Genomic DNA, 9,994 nt, shown 5'->3' with positions numbered 1-9,994 from the left:
CATTCCTCTGCATCATTATTTTCTTTAACACCAACAGTTTTAACACTTTTGTCTTTTTGAGCTCATCATCTCTGACAGATCTCATTCTTGAGAGTTTGACAGATTTCTCTCTGGTTTATTTCTGATGTAAAGTCGTCAGAGACGCTGTAAATCCTTTTCACTCCTCATGAATTTATTTAATCTGTGGCAGCAAATCACATCACATGACTCTTTAGTAACTCCTGTACACTGTAAAACATAATAGTCACCAAGACTTAGAAAAAATGAGTAACCTTTACTAATTTGATATAATACTAGGTTTAATCAAGTAACCTTTACTGAAAAACACAATTTACTTATTGTTTTGAGTAAAGATATATTTTTTTACTTGTCCAGAGCGAGTAACATTTAATTACACTATGATTAGTATGATTTACCTATTTATTTGTATTCACGGTTACTTGCCTAGAGCGACTAACCTTTAATTACATTGTGATTAGTATAATTTACTTTTATTTGTATTTATGGTTACTTGGCCAGAGCGAGTAACCTCTGATTGCACAGTGGTTATAGTAACATTTACTTTTATTTGTATTTAAGGTTACTTTCCCAGAGCGAGTAATCTCTAATTTCACTGTGGTTATAGTAATATTTACTTTTATTTGTATTTAGGGTTACTTAGCCAGAGCAAGTAACCTTTAATTGCACTGTGGTTATAGTAACATTTACTTTTATTTACAAGTAAGCTTTACTTGAGCAACCGGGCTTGGCTTGGCTTGACACAGCAGCAGAGTCACTACGACAGAAGGAAACAGCGCGTTTTTAAATCTTTTTTCATATCCTGGACTCATTTCATCAGGAAGGTAAGTTTTATAAGTTATACGTTTTATGTATTAAATGTGTTTATCTGGCCGCTGCCGTTATGTATTGGACTAAGAATGGTGGGGGCTGTGTAACCGGGGTTTGGCGAGAGCCATGGAAAGTTAAAATTAACGTTAGTTCGCCACACCGTGTTAAAAGTCCATGTCTTCACATTAAAATGTATTTAAACCACCCGGTATTTGTTTCAAAGAGTGTTGTAATGGATGGAAGTTACAGACACACTTTTCGCCGGTCAAATTCGCCGTTTTGAAACCAAAATAAGTTACCTGAATCGTGAAGATGGAGGTGCGTTCAGTGAACAATGTGTGCTTGCGCCTGAGAGACAGCTGGAGGGGGAGAGGGGGAGAGGGGGAGCGGAGTAAAAATTAGCATTGGGCCGCTCACTGTCACTATGAAAACAGCGGTGGAACCGAGACGTTCCGCAGCGCTGCCAGGTGGAAATTGGGGGTGAGTAGTGAGCAACGTGCATCTTGGTAGAGCACGGCCGCTGTAGCCTGGGTTGAAGGGGGGTCTTCCGGCGTAAATTTATGTTTCAACGCACCGTGATACCGACCCCCCCTCCCATTGTAGTAGAACCGCGCCAACACCAAGGCTATTTCTCCACGTACAAACCGCGACCAAACAGCCACTTACAGCCACAAATAATACATCAACAGCACCAAACGTCATCAACAGTACAAACAGGGTCCCGTCTCATAATACGAGGCATCAATATCTGTTAGCTTAGCCTGGTTTCTATGGAAATGAGACGAAAACTACTCGCCCACTCTTTCCGTGTCCAGCATAGAGTCCAGGCACTGACATTACATACCTACCTCACAAGGGGGCAGTTGTCGGTCTGAGGAGTGAAGCTCACTTCCGCGTTCAAAAAACTGCAATCCCCTCGGCTGTCGCTGGGGGCTGGAAAAAACAGATTTACAGCCTGGTACATTTCATTTTTTTGGTCTCAACCGATAGTTTCTACCCCCGCACACACTCTGAGGGGGGTGAATTTTTTTAAAACTCTACCGTTTTACTGTTATTAGGTTTAAAGTTCTGGCCAATTAGGGCGCAGAACCGTTGAGTGACAGGTCCGGCGACCGCTGCTTCGAGGCCAGTGGGCGGGCCCTCAGCCGGCCAACGGCCGCACCGCTCCAAATATGGCAAGTAGAATCCAACATGGCGCGGCTCAAACCCCCGTAGTAGCGGCACAAAACAGACTCCCCCAAACCAATGGGTGACGTCACGGGTGCTACGTCCATTCTTTTTACAGTCTATGACCTACCTCCGTGGCCGACTGGACTCCCCCAGGTCCAGCATTTAGACTCCACCGGCTCTATCCCTCTGTCACTTTTAGCTTCCATTTCCAGCACACAACCACCACCGCAGCTGCCCCCCTTTTACTTTTCTCCTCCATTTCCTTCAGCTTATCATCAGTAAACTCGGTCTCAAACTGATAGGGGCGCCCATCGAAATGAAACCAGTCGTCGTTGTTTTCGTTGGTCTTATTTTTTAATCTTTCTTATCTGCATGATAATGTACATCGCAACAACGAAGTTCAAAGTTCAGTGTTTTCAACCCTGTTCAACTCGACCGCAGCAGGACTAGTGCGTTTGATTTTAACTCCGGGCCGAGCCGTAAGATGACGTTGATGCGCGGCTTGTCTCATGCTGCTTGTGTGCCCGCGGCGCAGAGCGGCTGGAGAGAAGGAGACGGAGGGTGCAGCTACTGTGAAGCGGGTTCAGTGGGTCAGCGTGGTTATGTTATCCTAAAATCGACTTCTCAAATCTTGCCTGGATTATCCTACAGAGGCTAAATATTAATTCAGACACAGTTTCTGATTTGTGAAACCTTTATTCTATTTGTGAAAATGTAATAAAGGCAGATTTCACCATTTTCTCATCATATAGACCACATTAGACCTAGAGGAAAGGTTTCACAAATCAGAAACTGTGTCTGAATTAATCTTCAGGGCCTGTAGATTCATCTAGGCCAGATTGTAGAAGTCTAGGCATAGTGGTTTTTGACCTGGACCAGGTCTAATGTGGTCTATATTCTGAAAAAACAGTGAAATCTGCCTTTATAGGATTTTCACAAATAGAATAAAGGTTTCACAGATCAGAAACTGCGTTATAATGAATGTTTAGCCTCTGTAGGATAATTCAGGCCAGATTTTAGAAGTCTAGGCATAGTGGTTTTTGATCAGCACCAGGTCTAGTGGTCTATATGATGAGAAAACAGTGAAATGTGCCTTTATTGCATTTTCACAAATAAAATAAATGTTTCACAGATCATAAACTGTGTCTGAATTAATCTTCAGGGCCTGTAGATTAATCTAGGCCAGATTGGAGAAGTCTAGGCATAGCGGTTTTTGATCTGGACCTGGTCTAATGAGGTCTGCAGGTATCAAACAAAAATGGTGAAATCTCCCCTTTAGCGTTTTCACAAATAAAATAAACATTTCACAAATACAATAGCGGGTGTCAGGCACAATTAATGTCTTACCTAACATGTCTAAAATGTTTTTACAGCAGGAAGTGTCCTGGCTCCATCTGACCATTGTGAAGCAGCCCTCACTGCCACGTACTCCTCTACGCAGCTCTAGTCCCATCGTTGATGAGGTACAGACATGTTTTTGTATCCAGAGCACCTTACTACTGTACATGCAAGGTAATCACATGCACATAGATTAGTCAGTCGTCATGACTGTTTTCAGTTATTTGCACACTTACAGACTAACATGAACTGGGCTCGATGATTACCCAGCATCCATTCTGGTGGTGTCTATCTGAGTTGACCAGGCTGTGTCCTTTCTCTAGGGTGCAGATGTACAGAGCTCCTCCTGGCTCCATCTGACCATTGTGAAGCAGCCCTCACTGCCACGTACTCCTCTACGCAGCTCTAGTCCCATCGTTGATGAGGAATGGATTGTTGGACGTTATTAATTAACCGTTTGTACAATAAATCTTTGAGAATGTAAAATGCACACTTGCCAGTGTATGACTTTATTGTCAGACTGTTGGTTTGTTAAACAGCAAGTTGAAAGTTGGTACAGCGTTTTCAGTTTAGATGTACTTTATTACAGGTTTTTTTTTTAACTGTTAATTTGTTATAATAAAGGCCACAATATTATTTGTTTCTGAATTAAATTATATGTTTATTTTATTAACTTGATGTTCCTTAATGTAATCATTAATTAGAGCTCAAGTAAATTATTTAGTAAGTTTTACTAAATAAATGATAGAGTAAACTTTACTAAAGGATCGAGTAAACCTTTCTAAATAAATGATAGAGTAAACTTTACTAAAGGATCGAGTAAACTTTACTAAATAAATGATAGAGTAAACTTTACTAAAGGATCGAGTAAACCTTACTAAATAAATGATAGAGTAGACTTTACTAAAGGATCGAGTAAACCTTACTAAATAAATGATAGAGTAGACTTTACTAAAGGATCGAGTAAACCTTACTAAATAAATGATAGAGTAGACTTTACTAAAGGATCGAGTAAACCTTACTAAATAAATGATAGAGTAGACTTTACTAAAGGATCGAGTAAACCTTACTAAATAAATTATTAAGTAAACCTTACTAAGTAAGTGATCAAGTAAACCTTACTAAGTAAGTGATCAAGTAAACCTTACTAAGTAAATAATCAAGTAAGCCTTACTAAGTAAATGATCAAGTAAACCTTACTCAGTAAATACTATAGTAAACCTTAATAGCTGGAACGAGTTTCCATGCTTTTTTCTAGTAAGGTTTACTAATTGCGTCTTACAGTGTAGGTTAAAGGTGCCATATGTAAGAATGTGGCCAAAAACGGTTACTGCAGTCAAATTCAAAACACAGTGATCTCGTTTTTTCTCCCAGTCGTAGCAGCAGCTCAGTGGAAGCAGACCGGAGGCTGAAATGCCACTGACGCCACCATGACTGGGAGAGAGGGCTAGGTGGCGCAACATGCCAACACGTAAATTCAAAACATAAACATGATTTGCAGTCTGCAAAAAAGATTTTAAATGCGAATACTCTGGCTGTACTATTGTTGTTGGTGAGTTCATCATGTTATATGAACATTATTCCTGAGTCTCTGTGACATATTAAGAGGATTTTACGGCCAGTTGCGCTTGACTTTAAAGTTGTTTCTGTGAAGATGTTGAAGTCCAGACTGTTGGTTGACTTAAATCTTTGACTCAACAGCTGGACTGTGAGTTTCTTTAATGCTGATGACTTTAAAGTTGATATGACAGTAAATAAAGGTCAGGATCAAAGTTTAAATGTTGTGTCTCTCTCTGCAGACTCTGTCAGGCTGGTGAATGGGACCAGTGTGTGTTCAGGCAGACTGGAGGTCAAGTCCAACCAGTCTGACCAGTGGTGGTCCTCAGTGTGTGAAGATGACTTTGACCAGCAGGATGCAGAGGTGGTCTGTAGGGAGCTTGGCTGTGGGGCTCCTTCAGTCCTCCAGGGGGCGCTCTATGGAGCAGAGGAGGCTCCAATGTGGACCAAAGAGTTCCAGTGTGGAGGCCATGAGTCTGCTCTCCTGGACTGTAGAAGCTCAGGCTCAACTAGAACCAGCTGCTCACCTGGCAAAACTGTTGGACTCACCTGCTCAGGTACAAGTGGAGCTACAGTTTGGATTTGCTTCATTTCTGTTTTAATTAAACTCACTTCTTTTACTCTTCACTCTCTTCTCTGTGTTCAGAGCCTGTCAGGTTGGTGGGAGGAGCCAGTCGCTGTGCAGGTCAACTGCAGGTGAAAGAAGGAGAGTGGAGACCAGTGGACAGCTACAACTGGAACCTGAAGGCAGCATCTGTAGCCTGTAGAGATCTGGACTGTGGCTCTGCTGTTTCAACAACAAGAAGAGAGGAGTCCTCAGAGAGGTCTGTGTGGAGGATCAACACTTACTGTGTTCAGTCTGGATCTACCCTGAGGGAGTGTTCATCATTATCAGGTTCCTCTTCCTCCACCGTGGAGATCACCTGTTCAGGTAAGTCCATCAGTGAGTAATATTTCTGTTCATCTACAGTGACAGTCAGTCGTCTCCACTGAACTGAAGATTTACAACAACATTATCATAAATGTGTCCATCCTTTAAGTTTGATGGTGGATGGCAGGTGATGCAGTAATACTGTCACTGACTGCAGCATCACTGGATTGAACAGACACATGAACTCACCACCACAAACATCATATTACTTTCATATTGTGCTTTTCATGTCTGACAATAAATCATAATCATCAGTGAACCACGATGCTCTTTGGATCTTTTCTGGCTGTGCGTCTGACACACTGCTCACTCCAAAGGATGAAATGGACATCGGAGCCAGTAGAAACCCATTCTGAGTATTATTTACCACAACAGCCAGATACGTTGACTGCAGCTTCAACCAACCTGCTGTGGTTCACTGACAAACCCAGCAGCTGCCACAGTCCTCACTCACAGCTCCTTTACTAACAACTACACTGGAAGTTCAGACAATTTGATGCCTCATGATTCCCCACAGAAAGGAGCTGTCATTTACTGATGCTTTATAGATAAAATACTGAATAATTAAGATCAGTTTTGTCTTGTTATCTCTCCAGTGAACATCTGGATCAGAGACAGAGTCCTTTTAAAAACTGACTGTTAACTCATTGAGTGCAGCGCTCCTTTCCAAAGTTTTAGTCAAGTGTACCAGCAATTTAGACGATTTTTGTAGAGCCACAGTGTATTCTATATTATTGCCACCAACACAAACTGTGGCTCATTTGAAAGGTGAAACTTTATGCTTCAAATGGCCACAAACCGTTTGTTTCTACGTGCCTCTGTTCCTGAGAAAACTCAAGCTAAACATGGCTGGGTTTCACCAAAATCCCTGCTTTTTTTCTAGAAAAGGAGATCCAGCGTCTTTTATGAAAGGTGCTCTGTTTGTGCCTGTCGCTCTTCTGACATTTGCATTTCTGGATCAAAGAGCTCGTGTAAGATAAATATATACAACAATTGTTGTTCTATTCACAAAACCACCATCGGGGGGGGGGGGCACTAAACAACAATAACACACCGTGCCGTGTCACAGCCTCTCGCCGCGGAATGTTATGGTCTCTCGGCCACAGCAGGTCAGGAACACCGGTGCCTGCTTTGGCCCAGAGACCATCACATTTTACCGCGGGGGGACCTTGGGGAGGACACGTGTTGCTCCAGATGAAGACCGGGCGGGACTGTCAGCTGAGAGCTTCCTGTTTCGGCTCCGAGCTGCTGGAGCCTCGCGGGTGAGAGCGGAGCAGCTGCGCTGCATCAACATGCAGAACTCCGTTTGCAAAAGCCGAGTTATCATAAAAACTTCCAGATCATGAGCTGTCATGAGTTTTTGATCGTCATCTATTTCAGTTCTGCTCGTCGTAGAGTCCCCAAATTTACACATAAGGTGTGTTAAAGCTTCAGTTGGTAACAATTATTCAGTCATATTTGCTGGAACTGTCACTATATTCTGATGGTCAGACATTAAATGAGTAATTTAGGACAAAATCCAACTCCTCTGGCTCCACCTACAGCCTGTAATCGTATTTGCCAAAATCCACCGCGCCCGACGATTCTCCACCAGTCAGGTAGAGGGAGCAGGAGGAGCAGCCAATCGCCGCTCCTACACGTCGTGTTATGGATACGGTACATCTTTTTTTTTTTTTTTTTTTTCTCTGTGGGTGCGTTCATGGCTACTTTGTGTGTGTCTGTGTGTGTGTGGGGCGCTTGGCAGAGGTTCATAAAGGGACTTGACGGAGTATTGTCTTGAAATTTCCGACCAAGTCGCGGAGTTTACTTTCACTTTCGTCAACTTACCAACTGGAGCTTTAAAGTGTCTAGTTTCATAATTTTTTTAAAAAAAAGCAAAAAACGAGAAATCTCGTCAATGAGTTAAGTAACTCCTGTAGGTTAAAGTGGACTAACAAGGTCGCTTGACTTTAAAGTTGTTTCTGTGAAAATGTTGAAGTCCAGACTGTTGGTTGACTTAAATCTTTGACTCAACAGCTGGACTGTGAGTTTCTTTAATGCTGATGACTTTAAAGTTGATATGACAGTAAATAAAGGTCAGGATCAAAGTTTAAATGTTGTGTCTCTCTCTGCAGACTCTGTCAGGCTGGTGAATGGGACCAGTGTGTGTTCAGGCAGACTGGAGGTCAAGTCCAACCAGTCTAACCAGTGGTGGTCCTCAGTGTGTGAAGATGACTTTGACCAGCAGGATGCAAAGGTGGTCTGTAGGGAGCTTGGCTGTGGGGCTCCTTCAGTCCTCCAGGGGGCGCTCTATGGAGCAGTGGAGGCTCCAATGTGGACCAAAGAGTTCCAGTGTGGAGGCCATGAGTCAGCTCTCCTGGACTGTAGAAGCTCAGGCTCAACTAGAACCAGCTGCTCACCTGGCAAAGCTGTTGGACTCACCTGCTCAGGTACAAGTGGAGCTACAGTTTGGATTTGCTTCATTTCTGTTTGAATCAAACTCACTTCTTTTACTCTTCACTCTCTTCTCTGTGTTCAGAGCCTGTCAGGTTGGTGGGAGGAGCCAGTCACTGTGCAGGTGAACTGCAGTTGAAACAAGGAGAGTGGAGACCAGTGGACGACTACTACTGGAACCTGGAGGCATCATCTGTAGTCTGTAGAGATCTGGACTGTGGCTCTGCTGTTTCAACAACAAGAAGAGAGGAGTCCTCAGAGAGGTCTGTGTGGAGGATCGACACTTACTGTGTTCAGTCTGGATCTACCCTGAGGGAGTGTTCATTATCACCAGGTTCCTCTTCCTTCACCGTGGAGATCACCTGTTCAGGTAAGTCCATCAGTGAGTAATATTTCTGTTCATCTACAGTGACAGTCAGTCGTCTCCACTGAACTGAAGATTTACAACAACATTATCATAAATGTGTCCATCCTTTAAGTTTGATGGTGGATGGCAGGTGATAGTGATACTGTCACTGACTGCAGCATCACTGGATTGAACAGACACATGAACTTACCACCACAAACATCATATTACTTTCATATTGTACTTTTCATGTCTGACAATAAATCCTAATCATCAGTGAACCACGATGCTCTTTGGATCTTTTCTGGCTGTGCGTCTGACACACTGCTCACTCCAAAGGATGAATGGGACATCGGAGCCAGGAGAAACCCATTCTGAGGATTATTTACCACAACAGCCAGATACGTTGACTGCAGCTTAAACCAACCTGCTGTGGTTCACTGACAAACCCAGCAGCTGCCACAGTCCTCACTCACAGCTCCTTTACTAACAACTACATTGGAAGTTCAGACAGTTTGATGCCTCATGATTCCCCACAGAAAGGAGCTGTCATTTACTGATGCTTTATAGATAAAATACAGAATAATTAAGATCAATTTTGTCTTGTTATCTCTCCAGTGAACATCTGGATCAGAGACAGAGTCCTTTTAGAAACTGACTGTTAACTCATTGAGTGCCGCGCTACTTTCCAAAGTTTTAGTCAAGTGTACCGGCAATTTAGACGATTTTTGTAGAGCCACAGTGTATTCTATATTATTGCCACCAACACAAACTGTAGCTCATTTGAAAGGTGAAACTTTATGCTTCAAATGGCCACAAACCGTTTGTTTCTACGTGCCTCTGTTCCTGAGAAAACTCAAGCTAAACATGGCTGGGTTTCACCAAAATCCCTGCTTTTCTTCTAGAAAAGGAGATACAGCGTCTTTTATGAAAGGTGCTCTGTTTGTGCCTGTCGCTCTTCTGACACTCATATTTCTGGATCAAAGGGCTCGTGTAAGATAAATATATACAACAATTGTTGTTCTATTCACAAATCCACCATTGGGGGCGGGGGGAGGGCGCCACTAAGCAACAATAACACAGACGCACCGTGCCGTGTCACAGCCTCTCGCCGCGGAATGTGATGGTCTCTGGGCCACAGCAGGTCGGGAACACCGGAACGTGATGGTCTCTCGGCCACAGCAGGTCGGGAACACCGGCCCCACCGTGTGTGAGGTGTGTTAAAGTGTCTAGTTTCATACTTTAAAAAAAAAAGCAAAAAACAAGAAATCTCGTTTTTGGCACTCAACGCATGGGAACGAAAAACGAGAAATTACGTGGTTGGCACTCAATGAGTTAAGTAACTCCTGTAGGTTAAAGTGGACTAACAAGGTCGCTTGACTTTAAAGTTC

Source organism: Trachurus japonicus, chromosome 19, assembly GCF_045865225.1.
Source record: "Trachurus japonicus isolate A0001 chromosome 19, Traja_1.0".
Lineage (NCBI taxonomy): Eukaryota > Metazoa > Chordata > Actinopteri > Carangiformes > Carangidae > Trachurus > Trachurus japonicus.
This window is presented reverse-complemented; position numbering follows the sequence as displayed.